Genomic DNA, 26,598 nt, shown 5'->3' on the forward strand with positions numbered 1-26,598 from the left:
ATGGATTGAATATTCCAGTTTTCTTCTGGGGAGGGTCGGATCTAAAAGATATTTGATTTTAGGTGATCTGATTATTTTTGCTGTTGGGGACTCCTGAATATTCCTTTTCTTCACAGGCGTTAGAAATGCATGGATTTAAAATTTTTACTAGGTATTTGTTTGATAGCGTTTAATGGTATGTAAAATGAGGTTCTAGATTCAGTTTTTTATCAGTTGTCAAAGTCGATTATATATTCATCAATTTTTCTAGTTGTCTTCCCTTTCATATCTATAATATTGGTACACTTCTTATTTTCATACATATCTTTTATGATTTTGTTATTATAGAGAATATTGTACCTGATAGCTGTGAAGCTTTTTAATGTCTATGTCTGTGTTGCTCTCCTTTCTCTAATGCTTCAATTTTCTTTTCTATTTCATCTTTTCTATGGCTGGTGGTAAACAATAGCCTTTTCGGCTGCCCTTTTCATGTTCCCCCCGTACATGGTTCTGGTCTCTTATAGACTTCCCCTGGTGGGGATTTTCTTCTCATTTGTGCAATTTGTGGCTCTTTTCTTATTTCTTAGTTCTTTTTCTTTTCTATGTTTCTCTTTTTCTCTCTCCATTCCTTTCCTCTTCATGATTCCAGCCTTACCTTCTTACATCTATTTCTATGCGTTTCCTTCCTTTGTTGTTTCTTTTATGCAGTATATATTCTTTGTTGTTTTTCATTCATGGACTTCTTTTATCTTTACTAATTTCCCTTATTTATGGCGGGCTTAAGTGTGCTGACACTTAATGTGCTTGGCTTGAATCATCCAGTAAAGAGATGTAACATTCTGGATTACTGCAAAAGTCTCTCTACCGATATTGTGTTACTGCAAGAAACTAAAATAGCTTACAAGGAAGCCTTATAAACAACGGATTCCAAAAGTGTTGTGTTCAGAGGCTGCTGGGTAGAGAAATAGGGTGGTTACTTTACTTTCTAAAAATTCGGGTTTGTCCATTGTTTCAGCAGAACAAGATCTTGAGGGTAGGTGGCTGCTTACGGATTTATCTAATGGGTCATATGATCTTTATATTATGAATATCTGTGCTTCCAATAGTGACGATCCATCTTTTTGGCAAACAATAACCAAGAAACTTTCAGGATTATATATAAGTTATAAACTGATTGTTGGAAGGGATTTTAATTTGCCAATGGAACCTCTCTTGGACAGATATTCTGCATTCAAATTTTGGCCACCTAGGGTGCATAAAACAATGCTTACCATGTGTTCTTCTCAACGGCTTACTGATGTGTGGAGAATGTATAATCCCACTGGTAGTGACTTTACCTTCTTCTCTTCTCCCCATTTTAGCTTCTCTCGCATTGACTACCTCTTAACCCATGCTAGTATGCCGAAACATACTACAAATGTGTCAATTCACCCTATAGTTGTCTCTGATCATACAGCAGTTTCTTTCACTTTTCTTAATGTGACGGATCTTAGTGGATCACGTACTTGGCATCTTAATACAGAAATCTTACATGATGACAAAGAAGTTGAAGTTCTTGATGCAATTATACATACCTTTTTCATAGAGAATGTATAATCCGTGACATCCCCTGTAGTTCTATGGGACGCTTTCAAATATACCCTTAGGGGCAACATCATTCAAATAATGGCATGAAGGAACAGTGTTATTAAAAAAGAGCTCCTTTCAATTATAGACAATATTAAGCATAAAGAATCATTATATAGCGGTTCTAAAGAGAAAACGCTACTGCAGGAAATTAAAAATCTTAAATATAAGTATAACTCTATCTTGACCAAGAGGGCACATATTGGGGTACAATTACAAAAATCAAAACGTTTGCTGCTTAAAAATCGAGCGGGTAAAGTTCTAGCGGCAACTTTAAAGTATCAGGACACTAACGTTCGATCTACTCAGATTACCTGTATCACAGATTCTGCGGGTACTCGGAAATTCCTGGCTAAGGATATTTGGGAGGTATTTCGTGATTTTTATTCTAAGTTATATACCCCTAAACACCAATATTTTTTGGCGCAGTGCCAACAATTCTTGGCCTCTATTCCTATTTCCACCATTGCTGACACGGATATAGAATCTGTAAGTAAACCAATCGAGTCTGAGGAAGTCATTCAAGCTATTAAGACAACTAGATCAATGAAAGCGCCAGGACCGGATGGTTTTTCTTTTGAGTTTTTTAAGAAATTCAGTTAATCTTTAGGACCATATCTTCAACAGGTTTTTGACTTTTTTGTTTCCTTAGGGAAGGTATTGGGCTCAAAAACAGAGGCTACTATAGTGGTTATCCCTAAAGAAGGGAAGGATTTGTCAGACCCCAAGAACTTCTGTCCAATTTCTTTGCTCAACATGGAAGCAAAAATGTTTGCAAAAATGTTGGCAAAACGTTTGGAGTGCCATATTCCTACACTCATGCATCCTTCCCAGTAGGTTTTGTTAAGAGAAGACTGGCTAGGGATAATATCCACACTTTCTGTCACATCTTAGAGAAAGCAAAGAGATCTAGCTCGCCATCGGCAGCTATTGCACTTGACTCTGAGAAAGCTTTCAATAAGGTCTCCTGGCCTTTTCTTCAAGCAGTACTTCAATCTCATAACTTAGGTGATGTGTCCAATGGAATGGTCATGTCATTATATACTCAACCCAAGGCTAATATTAGAATTCCTGGAACTACTTCATCCTTCTTTGATCTTGGCCAGGGTACCCTGCAGGGTTGCCCATTATCACCACTTCTCTTTTTATTGTCTTTTGACCCGTTACTTAGATTACGTAACCTTAATCAGGACATTCGGGGTTTTCAATTATGGTTCACAGCGCATAAAAACGGCTGCGTATGCAGATGATGTTCTTATCTTCTCAGAAGATATAGTGAGAGCAATTCCTGCTATTTATAGCATTATCAAGGAATTTCCTCTTGTTTCTGGATATAATTTAAACAAAGACAAAACCGAAATGTTTCCTCTTAATCGTTTATAATTTTCTTCTCACATGGGAGATGCGGGATACAAATGGCAGTCTGAACGGCTTAAATACTTAGTGATTTGGTTTTGTGCAACTTTGTCGGATACAGTCTCTTACAATCAATCTCAGGCAATAGATAAATTGAAAAAGTTATTGGAGGTTTGGTCGTCTAAGTTTATCTCATGGTGGGGACGTCTCCAGATATTGAAAATGATAACTCCCATTGTCAATTTTGTGTCATCTATGCTCCCTATCGTATTATATCAGATACCATTTTAGCATTGAAAAAGATTGATAAGAAAGTTTCCTTACACATTCAAAACGCTAGTTGGTCTTCTTTGTGGCATAATCCCAGGATTAACATTCAGGTGGTTGGGCCAACAAAGGAGTTACATTGATCAAGCATTTTTATAATGTTAACAATGAACCTTTACCTATCTGGTGGAATCTTCAATCGTTCTAACAGGAGAACAACAACATACAGTTCGTCCCTTCCTCAGGGGCACTATGGTGGAATCATCAATCATTCCAATAGGAGAGCAACACCATACAGTTAGTCTTGGTTGGCACTTTCAGCAACCCCACCTTTTCTAACTGGCTATCCGGTATTCCGTTGTGTCATTTGTAAATTACAGCTGTTAATTGCTATGCTCTGCACGCCCATCGTGATTTGTGTGCACAATAGTGCTGGATTACCTGGGATCTTCATTACCGGTCCAATTGCGCAGGGCCCTAAGGCGGATGAAAAAAACTAACGGGTCTCTCAAAGGGTTGTGGTTAATGTAATTAGGGCGTGGCTTAAAATACGCAAGCTAAAAATGTGTGCTTACTTAGCATACTGTCCCGCAGACTTGTATTTTGCTGTTTCTGTCATTGCATCTAGATATATGTTACAAGAAGTAACATCATACCTACAAAAAAGTCAGTATTATTGGCTTTGTCAATGGTTGTTAGTTGCATAAGATAAATAAGCAGCAACTATGGCTTATATGATATTGAAAAAGCTTCCACTTGAAGCCCTGGTGACACCACAACAATGTTGCTGCTCCGGAGTTTCAAAAAGAGAAGGGAAATCGAGAGAGAAAATTACTCTTTAAAGGATTTTCCTTCCCCCTACAATGCTCACCTGGCATGACAGCATGCGTAACTTCTCCACTAGTGAGAAGTGAGCAGTGAGAGCAGGCGCACATCAATGTGCCTGCTATCACTGCAGTCCTGAAAAATATGGACTGCCTGTGCGAGGGCACAAAACAGAGCCCGATAGAGACCCGTTTCGAGGCCCCCTCTAAAAAACTGCTGGTGCTCAGCAACGGTAAGACCCGGCCCACTTAAAGCCCTGCAGTGGCTTTTGTGATATGCACCGCCTTTCACACCGATGAAGTCCTTCACGGGCAACAAGGGGGTCCATTGTGATTAAGTATGGGTGAATTTTGCGGATTCGCGGTCCGCGAATTCACACGAAATGGCAAAAAAATACGCGTGTTCGCGGATTTTCCCGCAAACTCGCAGAATTTTTTGCCATTTGCACAAATAATGTGACACGTGTGTCTGTAACTTTGCCACCGCGCCAAAAGGTGCCGAGGTCCCTCGAGTGAGCTATCCATCATAGTGAGGAAAGGGGGGGAAGACGTTGCATACCCTAGTGTGTGTGTGGCGGGGCTTCTATGCGAGTTCACATGCCTCTTGTTTATGAAGGGTCAGAGACCGATCAGAGCAGCAGATGAGGAGAAAGCAGCCTCCTGGTCACAGGAAGAACACAGGGATTGCGCTTGAGAAATTCGTGGATGCAAAGACCTCCATCAAGGATTACATATAATTGTAGGCGGTAGATATGAGGAGGAAGCTCACCTGGACCGTGCTAACTAGTTGTTTGGGCTGATTATAATGTGCAACTGAATTTGAGCTTCAACTCGGGCACCTGCTTATATCTGTAAGTGCTTCCTACTAGTCTCCAGTTACCACGTGTGTCTGTAACTTTGCCACCGCACCGAAAGGCGCGAGGTCCCTTGAGTGAGCTGTCCATCATAGCGAGGAAAGGGCGGGAAGATGTTGCATACCCTAGTGTATGTGTGTGGCGGTGCCAAATGGGCGGGGCTTCTATGCAGGTTCACATGCCTCTTGTTTGTAAAAGGTCAGTCACTGATTAGAGCAGCAGATGAGAAGAAAGCAGCCTCCTGGTCACAGGAAGTACACAGGGATTGCACTCGAGAAACTCATGGATGCAAAGACCTCCATCAAGGATTACATCTAATTGTAGGCGGTAGATATGAGGAGGAAGCACACCTGAACTGTGCTCACTAGTTGTTTGGGCTGATTATAATGTGCAACTGAATTTGAGCTTCAACTCGGGCACCTGCTTATATCTGTAAGTGCTTCCTACTTGTCTCCAGTGACCACGTCTGTCTGTAACTTTGCAACCGCGCCGAAAGGTGCTGAGGTCCCTCGAGTGAGCTGTCCATCATAGTGAGGAAATGGCGGGAAAACGTTTCATACCCTAGTGTGTGTGTGTGGCCGGGCCAAACGGGTGGGGCTTCTATGTGAGTTCACATGCCTCCTGTTTATAAACGGTCAGTCACCGATCAGAGAAGCAGATGAGAACAAAGCAGCCTCCTGGTCACAGGAAGTGCACATGGATTGTGCTCAAGAAACTCATGGATGCAAAGACCTCCATCAAGGATTAAATCTAATTGTAGGTGGTAGATATGGGGAGGAAGCACACCTGGACTGTGCTCACTAATTGTTTGGGCCGATTATAATGCGCAACTGAATCTGAGCTTCAACTCGGGCACCTGCTTCTATCTGTAAGTGCTTCCTACTAGTCTCCAGTGACCACGTGTGTCTGTAACTTTGCCACCGCACCGAAAGGCGCGAGGTCCCTTGAGTGAGCTGTCCATCATAGTGAGGAAAGGGCGGGAAGACGTTGCATACCCTAGTGTGTGTGTGTGGCGGTGCCAAACGGGAGGGGCTTCTATGCGAGTTCACATGCCTCTTGTTTGTAAAAGGTCAGTGACCGATCAGAGCAGCAGATGAGAAGAAAGCAGCCTCCTGGTCACAGGAAGTACACGGGGATTGCACTCGAGAAACTTGTGGATGCAAAGACCTCCATCAAGGATTACATCTAATTGTAGGCGGTAGATATAGGGAGAAAGCACACCTGCCTAGCCTAGACCGTGCTCACTAGTTGTTTGGGCTGATTATTTGAGCTTCAACTCGGGCATGTGCAAAAATCCGCTTGCAAGCGAATTTGCGCATTTTTCGGCAATTTTGCGAGATTTGCGGATTCTGAAATTGCAGAAAATTCGCAAATTCCGCGAGTGGAACGGATTTTGCGCCCATACTTAATTGTGATGCTGGAAGTTTTAGAGACTCGACTGGTTCAGCACAAAATACACTATTCGAGCACTGCAGATGCTACTTTAACAAGTTATGGGGTGACGCATGAATTCTCAGAAGGTTAAATTGGTGCTGCCCCATGGACGCTATTCTCAGTGCTTTGCTGATTGGTTAACAGCACTGAGTTATTCAGGAGCTCATTGGCCACGCTCCTCTGATGTTATACCCAAAAATTGTAGACTGTTTTCGGACCTTGATCACAGCTGGTACAGAGTTCCCCTGCTGCTGTTTTGCATTGGTTACCTTCTATGTGCAAGGTCAGTGGGCCATTTTCATTGGTCTTGTTTGGAAGGCATTTAGCCGCACCCTTGACTCCTAGCCCAGTAGCTCAGTTTTCATTGTACTTCACGCAGTGTGTCTCCTGCTGTAGAAAATTAGCCTGAAGAGAGAGTCTCTGTGGGATTGCAAAGGTTTGCAGCAAAAACTCTACACAGTAGTACAATTCCATTTAAAGCCTTTTATATTCACATGGAAAGATCTTTTCAGGTACCATTTTCAGATACCAGAGTTCCTCTTTTCACAACTTTGTAGCACCTGTTTATTGGGCATTGAATAACATTACTGTGAGTGTCACTTATTGCACTAGGTTGTTGACTGTGGGAAAGCTAAAAGAGTTTAAAAGTAGAGTTCAAGGATAACGCTCCACGATAACATTACAGTCCTAAACTATTTGGAACATTTTAAAGCTCATAGTTTTCACTTGTTAGGAAAAGTGGTGGGTGTTTTGTGGATGATTACATTGTTGGAAGTGTGATACCAATAATTAGCTAATACGCAAAACATTACACCACCACCTTTTTTCCTTTCGACCCCTGGTGAGCCCACTATCAGGTGGGAAAAGTGGTAAAAGCTGTTTTCCTATTATACTCGAGTGTGCAGTACTCTAAAGCACAGAATGGAAGTCCTCTCTTCTTCATTGTCTGGGACTAGAAGGACAGGAAGTGTTTCAACATCTTGCGGACATTGCGGATGATGAAGCAGAGGGATTAAGTGAATTTGACCCTTATATCAGACAATTAGATAGACACTGCCTTTCCAAAGTAAGTACAATTCATGAGAGATACCACTTTGGCAAACAAATACAGAAACCTCACTAACCCATGGAAAGTTATGTTACAAGTTTGTGCAAGTTGGGGGCAACTTGCAAATTGAGGGAGTCTTGAAGAACACATCCACAATCAGTTCATGCTAAGCTGCAACATTGAAAAAGTGAAAGATGAATAGTGGCAGAAGGATGACCTGAAACTTGACGAGGTCTTGTTGATAGTGAAATAGATTGAAAATCCTTTGCTCTCTGTTGACATCATTAAAAGAGAACTTAATTATACGTCTCAATATAAAGTACATGTAGAGAACAAAATGCAGACTAAATTGCTGATCACACATACTGACCAACAACTTTAAAAAAAACATTTTAGTGGAAAATGTTTTCGGTTTTGAGCTTCGAGTCATCAGGCGAATTATAAAAATTGTCCAACCTTGGCAGTTAAGTGTCGCATTTGTGGCAAGGTAGGGCACTTTGTAAAAAATTGCAGCTGCCAAAACAAGAGTAAGGTTAAAAATGTAAAAGAAATGGTTGTAGATAATGACAACATATATGAGTAGTATGATTTTCAATGTGGGGAGGTGGTACTTTAGATCGAACAATGGTGTGTGAAGAGTCCGACTAACAGTAAATGTGAATGGTCAGCCAATTAGTAAGTTGTTCAGTTATGGTGCTATAGTCTACTTGATCCCCAAGGAATTCTTTACAAGCACATTGATTAGTAAGAGCTAGCTCTTTAAAACAGACATTTGGCATTTTGCTTAAGGGGGGGCAACCCATAAAATTACTTCGGTATTTATTAGGTGACTTAGAGTTTATGGGACGATTTACTGCTGGGAAGATTTATGTTTCTTGCATGAGAGATAGTATTATCAGCTGGTTTCTCCAGAAATATGTAAATGTCATCCTGAACCCTAACATTGCATACTTTCAAAGCAATTACCTACAGATGCATGGGTGGATGATGACATTAGCTTTTCTACATCTAATAGTTTTGTAGCTGAGGTTTGGGGGGGGTAGTAAAGAACTCCTGATGACTTACTCCAGGAATTTAAGGACGTTTTTAAAGCCTAGATTGTTTTAAAGGATAAAGAATCCTCATTAGCTTGCAATGTAAGAGAAGTACCCCTAAGTATTAAATAGGATATGCTCAGTGAATTAAATACATTGGAGAAAGAAGGGATTATTGTGAAGACAGAGGCAACTGAATGTCTTTCTTCTGTGGTCACAGCATACAGGGCTTTGGGTAAAGTTCGGTTGCAGATTTGCAGGGACTCAAAAGGGTAGCAGTGGTAGACAAGTATCATCTTCCCAATATCTCATAAAAACTTGTTCAGTTGGAAAGGGCTGATGTTTTCTCCACGTTATCCCTAAACGCGGTGTACCATCAGATCCATTTAGATATTGATTCCATGGGTTTGACTTCCTTTATCTCGCCGTTTAGCATGTTCAAGGTGACCAGGTTGCGTTTGGGCAAAATTCAGCGATGCAGTCTTCCAAAGGCCAATGGAGGATGTTTGTGAAAATATTGCAGGAATAAAGATTTACCAAGATGATGTTTTAATCTATGCTTCCGGATTTTCATTTGCTTTTGCATTTGTCTTTGTTTCATTAGAATAGTCTGAGGCCACATCATTATAGATTGGTGTTTCTTGACGAATTGGTATTATTTGGGTTTCAAGAGGCACTAGTTACATGGCATTATTGCACAGTCCTTTTTTATTCATTACTGATTTCTCCAATTTGATTAGTCTCTCAGCATGAGCCTCTTGGATTGTAGCAAACTTTGGTATTCTGCTATTTCTTGGGAGTCCACTGGGCCTACTACTTATAATTGGCCACATGATTGTGGTTTTACCAGGTCGATGGATACAACTCGGTTCTCCTTTTTACCAGCAAGGGGCGGTAGTACTGCTGATCTTGTTCCGTTGATAGCTAAGACAGGTACTGCTTTTCTGTATGAAGGCCCAAATTCCTTCTTTACCGCGATCTTTTCTCTGACCAGATCCCCAATCTTTGGAATCCAGACAGGTATTGCTGGGACAGGTGGTTTTTCTTCAGTGGATGTCGACTGTTTCAACTTTATGTTACTCAGGTTTTTTCTTTTTTCACTTAGATCCTGTGAAACAGCCAAACGATCTTTGATATCAAAGCTTTTTTCATCTACCACTCAAGTGTGACTATCTAAGTCCTGAATAAGCATTCTAGTTCCGAACAATAGTTCGTATGGAGTGAGACCTTTTAAAGAGTTTCTTGGCAGATTATTAAGACTACGTTGGACACGTGTTAAATGTTTGACCCACCCATCACCTGAACCTAATACCCTTGCCGTTATAGATTGCTTTATGTTCCGTTTTTTTCTTTCCACAACCGCATTTCCCTCAGGATGGAAGGGAGAAGAATACCGCAATGCGATGCCCATACTGTTCATGGCCTCTTTGTAAGCTCGAGAGCTAAACGCGGGACCCTGATCAGAATGTAGCATGCCAATTGCGTATGTGCCGATAAAGACTTGCAAATCTTTTATAACAGTTCTGGCGTCAGCCGAGTGTGGTGGTCTACATTTTAAGTGAATTCTGTCTTAATAATTATGGGGACGCATTTGTCCTACTGGATTTCTGCGTTAAAGATAGCATGAAGCTTTCTAGTAAAAGGGTCCTGGCATTACTCAGGTCGGTTCACAACTGCGATCTCTGTTGCAGTCCGGACAATCCTTTGCAAATTCTGAAACATTGCAGGCTCATCCCCGGCCACCAATACTCTGATTGTAATGGGGTATTGCTAGCTCTTGGTGCCTTGGACCCAGTCCCATGTGTGCGTCTTCAATGAGGAAGACTCTCCTGTTCGTGTTTGGAATTACCCTATCCCCCACTCCAGGGATTCGAGCAAACGGAACGGAGTGTGCATCAATTATGTATGTATTACTGAGTGGATAGTTGAGAGGTAATGCTGAATAATCGCCTTTTAATGAGGCTTTTACCTCTAGCATGGTTTCCCCATCTATTTGTTTTTCTGAACGCTTTTCAGTGGCTACGGAAGCCGGGCGAGCCGCTTCCGCTATGGCTGTGTTAGCCAATGAATTCCCTGCAACGTGAACGCCATCACGTCAATGACTCAATGCGTGTATCACGTGAGTCTTTCGTAGTTCTTTCTGTAAAAGAACTATCTGTTCCCAAAGCCTTTTATGCTTTATTGTGGCACCTGTGTCATCTTTGTAACCGTTTTTGATCCATGTCTGCATGCCACTGTTGTAGGATTTGACGCAGAAATACGAATTGCACACTATTAGTGTGGGGAATTCAAGATCAGCATTTTCAAGCACCATCTTTAAGGTTCTTATTTCAGCTCGCTGAGTTGAACATTTCCTGAGTGATTCCGTTTTGGTAATCATTGATTTGAAACTACCAGAGCGCCAGCGACCTTTAACAATCGCGCACGCTGCATCATAGGATTTGTTTTCTAAATCAAAGTGTTGTGCGAATCTGTCCATATAGATTACGCAGGTATATTTTTCTAGAGGCAGAATTTCAGCTGGCAGAGGATATTCTCGCTCATATACTAGATCATCTAGTTTTTTCAGTTTTGGGTCAAAATAGTATTTAACATCTTCTGTAGCCAAAGAAGTTTCCCATTCTATCCATTCTGGATCTAATACTCCTTTAACCAGGTTATGTGGACTTGTTAACGCCTCAAGGGCTGATTCTGCTGAAAAAATAGTTATTCTCTTGCCTTGGGCTAGGGCTCTTTCTTTAGCTACAGTTAGAATTTTCTCTGTGGAACTGAATTTCATTTCAGCTTCAGTGTACAAATGTGATTTGTAGGCTATAGGTACCGTTTCTCTCTCATTAGAGGTCAGGTATGGGAATCCGCATCTTCCTGGGATGACTCGGATTACAAGATTGCGTGTGTTCTCACGTGTTTGCAATTTTGTTTTAAGTACCATGTCTGTTTGTAGTGATCTCAAAATTTCTGTTTGTTTCTGAGTCGAATTGATTTGTTTGAAATCTGGTTTTATTAATTGAGTTTAAGTTTGAGTTTAAAAAGTTTTCTAAAGCGCTCATACACCCAGCGGTTTCTTGGCGCTACCTGGCTACTGCTACTCAGGGGGCAGGAAGGTTGGGGAGTCTGACCATTTTAAGATGGGAAGGATTGGGTGAAGAGGAAGGTCTTGAGGCCTTTACGGAACAGAGGGTACTGGGTGCACGTTCTCAAGGCGGTTGGGAGGGAATTCCATAAGGTTGGGCCAGTGGTCGAGAACTTGGAGCCCCCCCACTTCTTCCGTTTGAAACGGGGGACCACAAGGAGGTGGTGGGAAGAAGATCGGAGATTTCTTGAAGGAGTGTAGTTTTGAATGGCTGAGTTGATGAAGGAAGGAGCAGCACCTGTCCGGGCTTTAAAGATGGTACAGCCCAGGTTGAATAAGGCACGTTGCGGGACAGGGAGCCAGTGCAGGGAAAGGAGGAGAGGTGTGATGTGATGTGATTTTGATAAGTTGAAAACCAGCCGAGCGGCTTGGTTTTGGACCAATTGCAGACGCATCATGAGGTAGTCGGGCATGCCATGATAGAGGGCATTGCCGTAATCTAGGCGAGATGTTACCATGGCCAGAAGTATTAGCTTGAGCGCCTCGGAGGAGAAGAATCGTGAGACTCTGCGTATTGTCCTGAGGGAGAGGAAGGCTGAAGATACCACGGCGGAGACTTGAGAGTGTAGGGAGAGTTGGTTGTTAATTTTGAACCCAAGAGTTTTACCGGAAGAAACAGGATTAGGTGGGGAGCCTAGGGAAGGGGGCCAAAAGGAAGGGGACCAGGGACTGGAGCAACCACCTGTCAACACCAACTCCGTTTTATCGGGATTGAGTTTCAGGTGGTTGAAATTCATCCAGTCCTGGATGAAGGTCATGATGAACTGAAAATTGGTTATTGAGTCGGGGGAAGAAGAGAGGGAAAAGATGAGCTGGAGATCGTCTGCGTAGTTATACACAGAGACCTCCAGTTGCTGTAAAGCAAAAATAAGGGGGGCAATGTAAAGGTTAAATAAAAGGGGGGATAAAGAGGATCCTTGGGGAACCCCACACTGGATGGATCGAAATTCAGCTGAGTACTCTCCCAGACGAACTGCCTGAGTCCGACCGCTCAAGAAGGAGGATAGCCATATCAGGGCTGACCCTCCGATTCCTGCCGCCTCGACACGTGAAAGTAAGATGGTATGGTCCACCGTGTCAAATGCGGCGGAAAGATCAAAAAGGATCAGGGCCTGAGGTTGATTGGTGTCCATTCCTTGTCGCAGGTTGTCCAGAACGGATATTATTATGGACTCGGTTGAATGAGCCGGGTGGAAACCGGCCTGTCTCGGGGCCAAGACACCATGTCCTTCCACAAACTCACTCAGGGTTTTTACTACATGCCGTTCCAATACCTTTGCCAAGAAAGGCAAAAGAGAGATGGGGCGGTAATTGGCTGGATCCGAAGGATGCGCCCCTGTTTTTTTTAGGATCGGAACGATCACTGCAAACTTTAATGCTGGGGTGACAATACCCTGGGACAGCGAACTATTGAGAAGGGTTAGGGGTGGTGAGGGGCAGTGAGAATAGATCTGCCTCAAGATATGAGCAGGGCAAGGATCCAGCGGAGAGCCGGATTTAACCAGTGGAAGGATGGAGGAGAGTGAATCGGTCGTGAGGGGCGGAATTGAGTCGAGATGTGCTGTAGCTGGTGGGCAGCAGGGGTCGGTGAAGGCCGGGGAAGGCGGGGGGATTTTGGCTTTAATCTTACTGATTTTGTCTAGAAAGAAGGAATTGAGAGAATCGCATAGTGGTTGTGAAGGGGAAGGTTTGAGTGAGGCTCTGTCAGAGTAAGCGAGCTCTTGGACGATGGGGAATATTTCTCTTGGCCGGTTCTCCGCAAACTGGATTTTGGACGAAAAATAGGCTTTTTTGGATTCCAGAATGGATTTCTTGTAATGTACAAGAAGATCAGTGTAATGGGTTTTGGAAACAGGACAATAGTTCCGTCTCCACTGTCGTTCCGCTCGGCGGAGATTAAGTTTCTGGATCATCAGATCATCCGAAAACCAACGGTTAGCATCTTTGGGGCGTTTGGATGAAATGCGCCTTAAAGGGGCGATGGTGTCGCAGCACGCTCTCAGCCAGCTGCTGATAGCTTCTGCTTGTCCAGAGGAGGGCAGTCCAGTAAGGGCAGGGCTGGAAGAGGAGAGGGTGGTAAATAGGGCCTCAATATCAACACGGTTCCATGATCGTGCCCAGACATTTCTCGCCGGGGTGGGTTTAGGTAATGACAAGGGGGATAGGGAGAAGGCGATCAGAGAATGATCTGACCAAAGGCAAGGGGAAATGGATAGTGAAGTGACAGGGCAATCACGGTGCCAGATTTGGTCAAGGATATGTCCCAGCCTATGCGTGGGGGCCTTAACGACTGAGGTGAAATTGAGCGATTGAAGCGAGTCTGAAAACTCTTTGGAAGTAGCACATTGCGCTGGGTCAGAGGGCCAGAAGTTAAAGTCTCCCAAGACTATATTGGAAGAATGATTGACTACCAGAGTCGCCATTAGGTCTTGGAAGCTGGGGAGGAACGTCTGAGGGGGTGATGGAGGTCGATAGATAAGAACGCACGTGAGTGGGGGGGTAAGAGAAGTTGAATGCACAACTAAACAGTCTGATGTTCCCATGGAAGGGGAGACTAAAGGATGGAACGTGAGTTCTTTACGGGCGATCAAAGCGACCCCTCCTCCTGGCCTGCCGGAGGAGCGGTCGGCTCGAATGGCGTAGTAGGATGGAGGAAGTATAGCCAGCAGGGAGGGGAGAGAACTGTCCGAGAACCAAGTCTCGGTAAGGAATAATACGTCGGGTTTCTGGGATTCGAGTAACGTGAAGAGGTCAAGCTGGTGTTTGACTGCCAAACTAGTATTGAGGTACATTGCTGTTACTGCTGTGGGTGAAGGGCCAGCCGGAGACACGGTTGGGGAGTGGTTAGTTGGAAACGAGGCCGTGGTGTTGGTATGTACTTGATTATGAGGAGACAATAATCCCAGATTGGATATTCGGGCTATGGAGGTAGCAGGTAGAGACCACTTGCCTTGCAGATCGATGAGTTGCAACCGGGAATATTGCTTGGGAGAGGCAGAATGGGTGGCCTCTGGCCTCGGTCGGTCGCGGACGGGCGCAGACGGGCTTTCCTTAGGCATGCCTTCGGCGCGCAATCGGCGTGCCAGCTGCGCTCGTCCGCTGCGCTTCCTGGGGAGGCACATTCTTATGTGATAATTGTTGGATGAGCGGTGGGCGTGGCCTCCAAGGGGGGCGTGGCCTATCGATAGTTCGATGCGCTAGATAGCGTTTTACACGCCGGTTTCTGCTTAGCGGAGGGTCCGCTAGTCAACACAGAAGACTGGGGTGAGTGAAAGTTTTGAAAAGCACAACACAATTAACAGTTTTAAAAAAAACGACTCTCCCGGCTTTCCGCCTCAGGAGCAGCGTGGCAACAGGTGGAGACGCTAGTGATCAGCGTCCCTTTTAAGCTGTGGGCGGTGGGCGTGGCCTCCAAGGGGGGTGTGGCCTATCGATAGTCCGATGCGCTAGATAGCGTTTTACACGCCGGTTTCTGTTTAGCGGAGGGTCCGCTAGTCAACACAGAAGACTGGGGTGAGTGAAAGATTTTGAAAGCACAACACAAGTAACAGTTTTAAAAAAACGACTCTCCCGGCTTTCCGCCTCAGGAGCAGCGTGGCAACAGGTGGAGACGCTAATGATCAGCGTCCCTTTTAAGCTGTGGGCGGTGGGCGTGGCCTCCAAGGGGGGCGTGGCCTATCGATAGTTCGATGCGCTAGATAGCGTTTTACACGCCGGTTTCTGCTTAGCGAAGGGTCCGCTAGTCAACACAGAAGACTGGGGTGAGTGAAAGTTTTCAAAAGCACAACGCAATTAACAGTTTTAAAAAAAACGACTCTCCCGGCTTTCCGCCTCAGGAGCAGCGTGGCAACAGGTGGAGACGCTAGTGATCAGCGTCCCTTTTAAGCTGTGGGCGGTGGGCGTGGCCTTCAAGGGGGCGTGGCCTATCGATAGCTCGATGCGCTAGATAGAATTTTACACGCCGGTTTCTGCTTAGCGGAGAGTCCGCTAGTCAACACAGAAGACTGAGGTGAGAGAAAGTTTTCAAAAGCACAACACAATTAACAGTTTTAAAAAAAACGACTCTCCCGGCTTTCCGCCTCAGGAGGAGCATGGCAACAGGTGGAGACGCTAGTGATCAGCGTCCCTTTTAAGCCGTGGGCGGTGGGTGTGGCCTCCAAGGGGGGCGTGGCCTTTCGATAGTTCGATGCGCTAGATAGCGTTTTACACGCCGGTTTCTGCTTAGCGGAGGGTCCGCTAGTCAACACAGAAGACTGGGGTGAGTGAAAGTTTTCAAAAGCACAACACAATTAACAGTTTTAAAAAAAACGACTCTCCCGGCTTTCCGCCTCAGGAGCAGCGTGGCAACAGGTAATTCATAGAGAGGTTTAACCCTCTCAGCATAATTTAGAATGTATGTTCTTCCGAAATTCAGGAAACCTAGTAGTGATTGTAAATTCTTCAGCGTTTTTGGAGCTTGGAGTATAGCACATTTCTGCCCGGCTTTTGCCTTCACTTGATAATTCATAACCTAAAAATAGGACAGTTAGATGGGCAATTCGTGACTTTTTAAAAATGAATTTGTAACCCTCTGAGGCGAGTCCAAGTATTATGGTGTTCATCCTTTTTAAGTGAGTCTTCAGGTCATCATCTGTGAGACAGATGTCATCGACATATGATAATGCTTCATCATCATATATTTGTAGTAACTCTGTTACCCTCGCTGAGAATAATCCTGGGCTATTCTTGAATCCCTGTGGGAGTCAGCAAAATTGTTTTAGCGGTCCAAATATTGAGAAAGCGGTCAAATAGCTGCTTTCTGGTGCAATGTTTTGACAGAAGAATCCATTAGAGATGTCTAATGTCGTTTTATATTTTTTGCGCACAATGTTATTCGTTAGTGCCGCACTATGTGAGTTTTGAACTGCAAATGTTTTACAACAGGAGTTAAGGTGTCTGTAGTCCAAAACTAGACGATAAGAATCGTCTGGCTTGGAGACAGGAAACAAAGGATTGTTCATTTGAGAGGTGCATGTTTGGATAACCCCTTGGTACTCAAGTTGATCTAAAATTTCCCTGACTTGTTTTTTAGCTTCTTGTTTAACTTGGTACTGCCTTTGTGCAGTTTGCTGATTTTTTTTACTGGATTTTGTGGTGAGGTGAATCCTCATCCCATCCTACATGATTTTTGTATAAAGCCGGAGCTTGGGCTACTGCCAACTTTCTTGCATAAATATATTTTTTATGAATCGGGATATGATTTGAGAAGGCAGGCATAATCATTTCTTCGCCATGAGGGCACTCCCTGACAAACTCTGGTGGCCAGTCTTTCTCAGCTAACAGAATGTCATAGCCATTTGAAAGTTTTTCCCAAAAGAGACTTTTAATTTTCCTGGTTTTATCTCCCTCTATACGTAATGTTATTTCATATAGCTTATGGGGCACACTAACTCGTGTGTCTGCAGTTTCCACTTGAATGTACTCATTCGTGTCCACTGTCTCCAGAAGATTCATCAGGGTCTTGTGAGCTATGGTAACTTCTGCTCCGCTGTCTAGCATTGTCTGTGCCCACTCTACGTTTTTCAGCTGTGTCCTCAGTATCCTCGACATGTTTATTCTTAATACTTGCTACCTTCTTTCTGGGAAATTGTAATTTTTTACTTTGATGAGCAGGTTCCTTGTCTTTGGACTTGACGTGATCTTCTCTGTGTTCTGACCGTCCTCTTCTTTCCGATTTCTGTGAGGAAGATCGAGAAGAATTCAGTGAGAATGATCTAGAGGGTCGTGTATCAACATCTTGATATCTGTATGGTTTTCCTATTTTATCCCTATCTCTAAGGTTGTATCTTTTTTCAGAGGGTTCCCTTTGGGGAGACTTGTCTTCTCGGCCTGGAGATCTCTCTCTATGCTGAGGAGACCTTCCTCTGGACTGCAATCGTTTTTCCCTGGGAATGGTTTGTTTATTACCTTCCCAACTCTTTTTTGGAGTTTTAAAATTATTTTTAATAAATGTTTTTTCAGGATTTTCAGTTAGTTGGGGTTTTATCGGTTTCCCACCCAACCTATCCCTTCCTAGTTCTTCATAGGATTTTTCTATGATTCTGGCAAGTTCCAATGGTTGGGCTGCTATATCTGTTTCCTTCAGTTTCTGGAGGATCGCCACAGATGCTGCTTCACCTTTTATGTTGGCTAATAATATAGCCGAGACCAGCTTGAAGTCCTTTAGTAATTTCATACCCAGAGTTAAAACTGGTTCTGGACCGTATTCATTTTGAATCTATCTTAATACATCTGGTATGACCGCCATAGATGGGACACTGTGTGTTTTTGTGTAGATGGAAGCAAAGACTGTGCCCCAAGTGTCACAGTCCTCCACATGTGGTGCGATCCCCATCGGGAGGCAGATAGTCAGAATTCTGTGTTTCTCAGTAGGAGTAGTATCCGGAAATACTGCCTCTATTTGAGTAATTTTCTGTGCTAACCAGAATGGGATTTGTTCCTGTTTTATGGGTACTTTACCAAGACATGATTGTATTTTTTGTGGTGTGATTTTGTTTATGTTCCCCTGGTGAGGGGTCTGCTGTGGAATGTTAAATTTCGGTTGGACTATTGAAATCTGCATGACATATTGGACTAATTGTCTATGTATTTTAATTAAGAGTTTTAGCTGAGCTAAAAGTTCAGGAACTGACTTTTTATCAATGTCTGGAAGTGGTGTGTAGCTGGCTAGAACCGGCTATGTTGCTCCTGGTCTACATAGTGGACCTAGCCTGGTGATGTGATTATTATGTTTTAGGGCGCCTTTAAACCAGAGCAGGTGCTCTTGGTCTTTTAGTGGAATCTCAATCTCCTCGAAAGGAGTGTATTCATCCGGAGGTTCTTCTATTTTGTAATAGTGGAAGTCTTTTGTCGTAGCGTGTGCTGCTGGAAAGTGTATCCATGAATAGAATACCTCTGTCTGCCGATGTTTGTGTGCCTCTATCACGAATATGACTGTACCACTTTGCGGTGTCAGCCCATTTTCTATAAGTTTTAGAGTTATAGTTCTTAGATTAACCAGAATGAGTATAGCATTTGGTTTGGTTTCATGAAGACTTGTGTCTTCCTCTAAGAGTTGAGCTGCTATTCTTAATCGCTCCCTTTCTTCGTCGCTTTCTGTCATTTTAACTGACTGAAGGTTTTTTGTTGCAGATCGAGTTTCAAGGAAACAAAGATTAGGTGCACAATATTTTGGAACACTGTATCCTTCAACGTTGATCAAAACCAGAAACTAATACATAGGATTCTCATCCTACTAAGTTCTGGTGGATATTAACCTGTCACCCACTCCAGATGTCTACTGGAGTTTTTACGGGAAAAGGGTTCTGTGTGAAAAAGCACGACTGAGTTATTCTATTGTCTTGCGTTAGATTATCGCCTTACCAAACGTTGGGCGCCATGTAGTGTAGTTCCTATTTTCCCAGTAGGCTCTGCGCATTGGAATAACATAAACAGCAGTGTAGACGTAGGACTGAGCTCATCTAGGTCTCTACTGACTATTTTAAACTTAATTTAGGTTTGCGCCAGCTAGCTCAGAGGTCACTGGAAAGTTTCTTGAATGAAGAGGGAGGGATAACCTTCCCCTGGCTCAGACAAGAAGGGATTCAGTTTCCGACAACCGCATAAACATGACAACTTTGCTCCCTCAGAATAAGAGTATATCTCTAGAGTCGTGTGAAAACAATAGACAGATATTTCACTCAGTCAGCAGTGCATACTTAGTTTCACCAGAATACAGAGAAATAGAGAGACGGGCGTTTTCAATAAAAAGGTCTTATTTATTGAGCAGTCTTCCTTCTCATGCAAGAGAAATGAATTGCCCCAATTGCAATACTTAAAGTAAAGTAAAGTGCGTACAGTAAAAGTAGTATTATGAAATAATACTGTAAAAGCATTGATACGGTTTCTTAGCCATATGATACTTTAAAATGGTTAAAATATATACATACATATATACATTGGCTAAAAGGCTCAACTGGTGCTGCTAACTAAGCCTACCCCGGTTTACCTGACCTAAGCCTAATACGTGGGAAGTAAGTAGCAGTGTTAAGTTAAGTTGGTTAAGATAATTTTGCCAAGAATCTGCATCAAGAATTCTCCAAAGGGTTTAATCAACTCCGTACCTTGGTAATAGAATGTGGGAGGTCTGGTATCTCTTTCCTCAGGACTCGATATCCCAGCAACCCGCAAGGGTAGGCTGGAAACACAGGAGCTGTATTTTCTCGGCTGGAGAAAAAGACAGCGTCTCTCTCAGTGCGTCAAACAGGAGGGGCGGCTTCCGCAGGCACTCGCATCAGCTGGGCTCTCGGCAAGTAGATGGCCGCTCTGCTCCAAACGACGTGTGTTTGCTTAATGCAACTGTTGGTATTTTATACCTGAAAGGTGCCGGGTTTGACGTAAGGTTGGACATAAGACATCACCAAGAACTAACAGTTCTTGCAGGACTTCAGGAGTTCTTGTCCAAATCAAAACAAAAGCAGGGGGGGGCTTCCCGGGCTGCTGGAGGCTTGGTTTGTTTAAAGAATGAGTTGTGCTTTCTAGGAGTCGATGGGAGTAGCCATGCTGTGCTTTGGATTGCATGGGCTATTACTGAATATGAATCTGATTCTTATGCCTTTGTCAGGACATTATTGATTATAACCTCACAAGGGCATAAATCGTGAATATCGAATTAGGGTCCTAGATAAGAACACGACAACTGAAGACATTATCAGAAAGGCAGAAAGGAAATCATTAGTGACTGTTTTAGAAGAGGTGATCAATTTGCTCAGCTATGGGTGGAACTCATGGAAAGAGGAAAGTGAAGGAGGACTGATATTTTGGAATGTAAAGGATGTGTTGTCTGAGGGTGATGGGATGCTGTGGAGGGGAACTAGACTGGTTCGTCCCAGTAAAACAGAGAGAAGCTCATTAAGTTGTGGCACAAAGGCAACCTAGGAATTTCAAAAACCAAGGAATGGGTCAGGTTACACTTTTAGTGGCCAGGGGTAGACACCCATGTTGAAAGAATTGTCAGAGAGTGCATGGAGTGTTGCTCTAGCAAAAACGCTTACAAAACAATAGTTCAACAGATGCTAGTGTGAGGTATCCATGAGATAGTATGGTAGGAGGTAGGTTTGGACACATTGAGACCAGTCAAAGGTAGGGCTGGTCAATCTTATTTTAATGTTAAGGTAGAATGTCAAATGTGTGGGACAAAGAGTCTCTGGTTAGCTGCTTGCCTGCTTGTTTGGTAGCTGGGATGTTTCCCCTGAATGTCTGTACTACAATAAACTCCTTGTTTACAATCTTCTACTGGCCTTCCCTGGCCTGGCCTACTTCATCACAAACATGTTATGTTATGTTATGTATATTTGTATAAAAGATATACTGCTACTAAGCACTGAGAGGTGCTCATTAAAGGAGAGCGGAGCAGGATCTTTTAAAAAAAGTTTTATTATTATTTTCCAATAAACCAAACAATGAGTACAATGCTCGTGTGGTTTCATACAAAGTTAGGATCCTGTAATTGAGCACATTATTCAAAAATAGAAGAAAGTTTTGGAGCTACCATGGTAAAATATGCAGTTCAATTATCCTCAGGCAAACCTTCCCGCAATCCTGTGAGATCATAAGCATATATCTTATTCACTGAAAAAACAATAGGTTTGATGCCTGATATAGTTAGGAATTAGCATTTACAAAATCTTTGAAATTCACTGAAAAAAAACATAGGTTTTAGGGGTGCTATAGTTAGGAATTAGCATTTTAAAAACCTTTGAAATTCACTGAAAAAAACATAGGTTTTAGGGGTGTTATAGTTAGCTGGATATTTCACTCACACAAAACCATTGAAATTCCACCGTCATAATTAGCGCCCACAATCCACTGCTGATGATGTCACATATTTTTTTTTAATTTTTATTTTTTATCCTCATTTTGCGCATGATCGTATAAGGAGTACATAGGGGAACTTTAAGACTTCCACTTTTTATTCCTTCACTCTTTTTATTTTCCTTGCTGTGCCGGCCACAAAGAGTATCCCTTTGGTGGATCTTCGTGTATTATCCTCCTATATCCTTTTCCATATTCAATAATTCTTAGCAGTTGGGTGAGAGCTGGCCATCCTGGTCGCTCGGCGGGAATTATTCCCGTCTGAATTATTGTCACCGCTTTAATCATCGGATATATTGGTGCTTTGTCAAGTTCCCTCATTACCTTACACGTTACTAGTATAGTAATTTTCCCAAATCTCCCAGAAATTAAATTATTTGGAGGGTTTTCCTTTCCTATCTAGTTTATTTATGGTAATTATAGACTTTAGCCAATCCTCATACAGAGGTGGTACTGGTTTAACCCAATTTAGGCATATTTCCCTTCTCGCGTAGTATCAGTACAAATAGCAGATTTTCTTGTTTTTTGGTCAACCATTCATCACTTACATTAAACTTGGTACATATCCCAAAAATAATTAGTGTTGTACTTACTTTTAGGTGATTTCCCAATATCCGACATAGCATATTACCTACTTCCTGCCAGAAAAGTTCCAGTCGCGGGCAGCCTTGGAACATATGTAGGTCATCCGCTTTTTCAAACCTGCACTTAGGGCAGGACTTTATACTTGCTCCTTTGAATTTTGACACTCTTTTGGGTGTCCAGTATGCCCTGTGCAGTGTAAATAATTGATTTCTCTTTAAACGTGTCGGTTTGATGATAGACCAGCATTTTTCACATGATTTCTGCCATAGATTTTGAAGTTCCGGCTCTATAATATCTTTACTCCATACTGACTCTGATATTGAGACATTTTCTTCTCCTGCAGCAATTAGAGCTCAGTACCATTTTGAGACTTCTTTCTTTATTGGGGAGATTTTAATAATCTCTTTCTCTATTTCTATATTTCCTGTTCTTTTCTCCGTCAGAGCACCTACCCAACTTGTAAGTTGATAGTATTTAAATTTTGACAGAGTTCCGTTAGTGATTTCTGTAAAATGCTCCCAGGATTCTAATGAGTTCTCTGTCATCATTTGGCCCCATTTGTCAATTCCTGCCATTCTTAGTGGGGATGCTAGGGTATCTTTTAAGCATTCAGGAGTGCCTGGTGAATCCCACATGGGGGCCAAAAAGCTGTAATAAGGGATATTTAGGGTGCTTATCATTTGATACCAGAGTTTAGCTGTGTTTTTTAGTACCTTTAATTTTATCTTTTTAAAGAATTTGGGGTGTCCGAATTTAAACAGGAAATGATCGGTTTTGTTTGTCAATATTTGGAGAAATTGGGGATATAGTTCATATTTTTTCGTAAGAGATCTCACATTTTTGAATTGGAAAGATCTACAGTATTCCACGATGTCTGGACTAGCTATTCCTCCTTGTTCTTTTTTCCTTCTTATTTTATTCCAGGCATCCTTGATCCTTTTGAAGCCCAAATTAAGTTCGCTATTTCTCCCTGAATCTTCTTCAAATAGTCTCTTTTAAACTCCAGTGGAATAACATTAAAAAGGCAGGTAAATTTCGGAAGGATCAACATTTTTACCAGGTTTGATCTTCCTATCATGTTTAGAGGTAACTTGCCCCAAACTTTGAGAAGTTTTTTGATCTCCACTGAAATCCTATTAAGATTTAATTGAGGGATTTTTTCGAGGTCTTTCACTCTGGTTGTACCCAGATATTTTATTTTATCCTTTGTGTATGGGTTATTCTGTTGTGTATTCCAGCTCATTGACTCAGTTTTTGCTTCATTGGTAAGATACCCCGCTAATTTTCCAAACTCTATAATTGCCTTGTTTATTGCTGGGGAGGAACTTTGGAGATTTTCTGTAAAAATCATTAGATCGTCTGCATAGAGCGCTACTTTTTTAACCCACTCCTGATGTTTAAAGGGGTTAATTAAATCGTTGTTTCTGATTGTGTCTGCCAGTGGTTCAATGTACATGTTAAATAGCAGGGGAGACAGAGGGCACCCTTGCCTCGTTCCCCTTTGTATCGCTATGTTATTTGTAAGGTTCCCATTAATTAGGATCTTCGCTCTTGGATTTCTATAGGTCTCGGTAATCAGATGGCTAAAATTTTGACCAAGGTTATATTTGTTAATGACTCCGTTTAGAAAAGACCAATTGACCCGGTCAAAAGCTTTGGCGGCATCAAAGGTTACTATCGTTAGGGGGATTTTTTCACTAGTTGCTATATCTACCGCAGCAATCAGTTCATGCGTTATTTCTGATATTTGCCTTCCTTTTATAAAACCTTTTTGATCCGGGTGTATCAGCTTTGGCATTATCAGGGCCAGTCTCCCTACTATTATTTGTGTACAGATTTTGTAGTCACAATTTAGCAGGGATATGGGCCTGTATGATTCACAAACTGTGGGATTTTTTCCCGGTTTTAAAATAATGCTGATTATGGCGCCATTCCAAGAGTCTGGGGTTTTACCCTTTTCCCTGTATATTTTGTTTAATACCCTCGTTAATGGGGGGGCTACAGTTTCTCTCAAAGCTGAGTAAAGTTCATTTGGCAGGGCATCTGGTCCAGCTGCGTTTCCTTTTTTCAGGGCTTTCAAGGCTGTTTTTACTTCTTCCGTTGTTATTTCTGTATTTAGCTCTTCGCTTTCTGTTTGGGACAACTTCGGTAGATTTAGAGAATCAAGATATGTTCCTATTTGATCCAAAGAGGAGGAGGAATCTTCTTCATACAGTTTGGAGAAGAAATTTTAAAATTCCTGTTTGATTACTGATTCATCAGAGGTTACACCTAGACTGTTGCTCTGTTGTATACTGGATATTTTGTTTCTGGCTTGGTCCATTTTAGTTTTCCAGGCCAATAGTTTCCCACAGCCCTCACCATACTCATGATTTGCTACTTTATTGGCCTCCCACTTAATTTTCACTCTGTCTTCTAGATAGTCTGCCAGTTTTTCTTTTAATTCTTTTCTCTCCATCTCTAATGTATTTCTTTTTTCTGAGTTGAGTTCTGCGCTGATCTGCACATCCAGTTGGCTTATAGAATCTTCCTTGTCTCTGATCTCTTGTTTGACAAGTTTTGTTCTGTGAGCACCAAGAGGGCGAACAATACCGCCCAAGAGAAAGAAAGTAGGCTTCCTCAGGGAGGGCAAAAATGAACACAGAAAAACACAAAACCAAATTAAAAAAGTCACCGTGGGTGGGGAGTAAATTAGGGAAAAAACTGAAAAAATGTATCCTCAGGAATAAAGTAAGAAGGAGTGCAAGGGAACGACAAGAAAAAATGGAATTGGAACTAAATAACCAGCAAAAAAGAAAAAAGCATGGCTAAAGTAACGAAAGAGGTTAAAATTTTATCATGGAACGTAAATGGACTCAGAACACCGAGCAGACGTAGGAGGATCTTTGAATACTTAAAGTCTGCAGCTAACGAAGTAATCATTCTCCAAGAGACTCATCTCCTAAAGGCTGAATGGGAACAAATAATAAAATCCCTAAATTGGGTGTATACCTACGTTTGTACCAACCAAAATTGTAACGTTGAGGGTATCGCAATACTTTTCAAAAAATCGCTCAATGTAAAAGTCGTATATAAGGTAGTGGACAATAAGGGCAGATGGGCCTTAGCAAAAGTAAAAATATATGACAATAACTTTATCATACTATAAACAATAAACTTAGGGGTCTAGATCAGAATCCAATTGTGATTCACTAATGTTGTACCTATGCCAGCTCGTGTGCGTAGGAACCAGAAGTTATAGGTGGGGATAACAAACCAAATCCCCAAAATGTGAGACACCGGTAACCGTGAGTCACCCCTGGTTGAGGATTCCCATCAAAGTCTTGTATGGATCAATATTATCATCTGGTAATCCATATCGGGTATTGTGTCTCTTGATCATTGAGACCACATGCATACCCTGATAGATGGTTCGGGGTAGCGACCCACAATCACTTCTGGACCCAAAAATAAGAGAAGAATTGAACATAACCTCAGCCAATTTCTTTGAAGATAATAGAGTAGGCACCTCAGATCAAATATCTTGGGACATACAAAGCAGTCATTAGAGATGATGTCACATATTACATCATTCATGACATGGTCAGTGACATCACTGATGACATCACTGATGACATCCTAATTGACATCACTGATGACATTACTGATGACATTTTCCAGTGAATGTGGTTTGGTTCTTTATTTAAATATGTATTATATATATAGCAATCTGTTGTGTAAATTACTAAACATGGGCGAAATTTGTGAATTCTCGTTCCGCGAATTCACGGATTTCCCCACAAAATCTCAAAAAAATCTGTGAATTCGCAAATTTTCCCACAAAATCGGGGATTTTTTTGCGATTTGCCCTGTAGTACTTTCTACTGGCTAATCCAGTAAGTGCTCTCTCATTGGGTAAATGTATAGTGCTTTTACTATACTGCAGCTGCGTAAAGGGCCAGAAGATGTGTCTCCAGTGATCATGTGTGCCTGCAACACAGGCACGGGCACACATGGTCACTGGAGACACATCTTCTGCCCCTTAACGCAGCTACAGTGTAGGAAAAGCACTATGGGGCAGATTTACAAGCCGCTTGCGCCTCTTTTGCGGCGCAGTTGCGTCACTTTTGTGATGCAGCGGCAGCACAAAAGATGCGCCATGGTGCTGGGTATTAACAACGTGACGCATCTGAGAGATGGGTCACGTTGTAAAGCCCTGCGCCATCAGGAGGAGTTCCAGCGTAGGGGAGGGCGTTACTGCGCAGGAACGCCTCCTAAAAGTGGCTGAGTGAAATCTACAAGATATCACTCAGTCACTTTTTAGCCAATGCTGCGTCAAAACCCTGCACCTGCTTGAAGCAGGTGCAAGGCTTGATGCAGCATTGGGGAGATAGGGCCTCCCAGAGCATTGCTGGAGCTGCGTTGCGCTTGCCACGCAGCTCCAGCAATGCGCTGCTTTTACAGCACAGATGCCTGACGTATCTGTGCAGTTTTTGCCACATGGTGCGCGGCATTGTAAATGCCGCGGACCATGGGTGGCGCAGCTGCGGTGCAAAATAACTGGGGCATCCCTGAGGATGCACCAGGT

The sequence above is a fragment of the Lissotriton vulgaris genome, chromosome 3_2 (genome assembly GCF_964263255.1).
Source record: "Lissotriton vulgaris chromosome 3_2, aLisVul1.2, whole genome shotgun sequence".
Lineage (NCBI taxonomy): Eukaryota > Metazoa > Chordata > Amphibia > Caudata > Salamandridae > Lissotriton > Lissotriton vulgaris.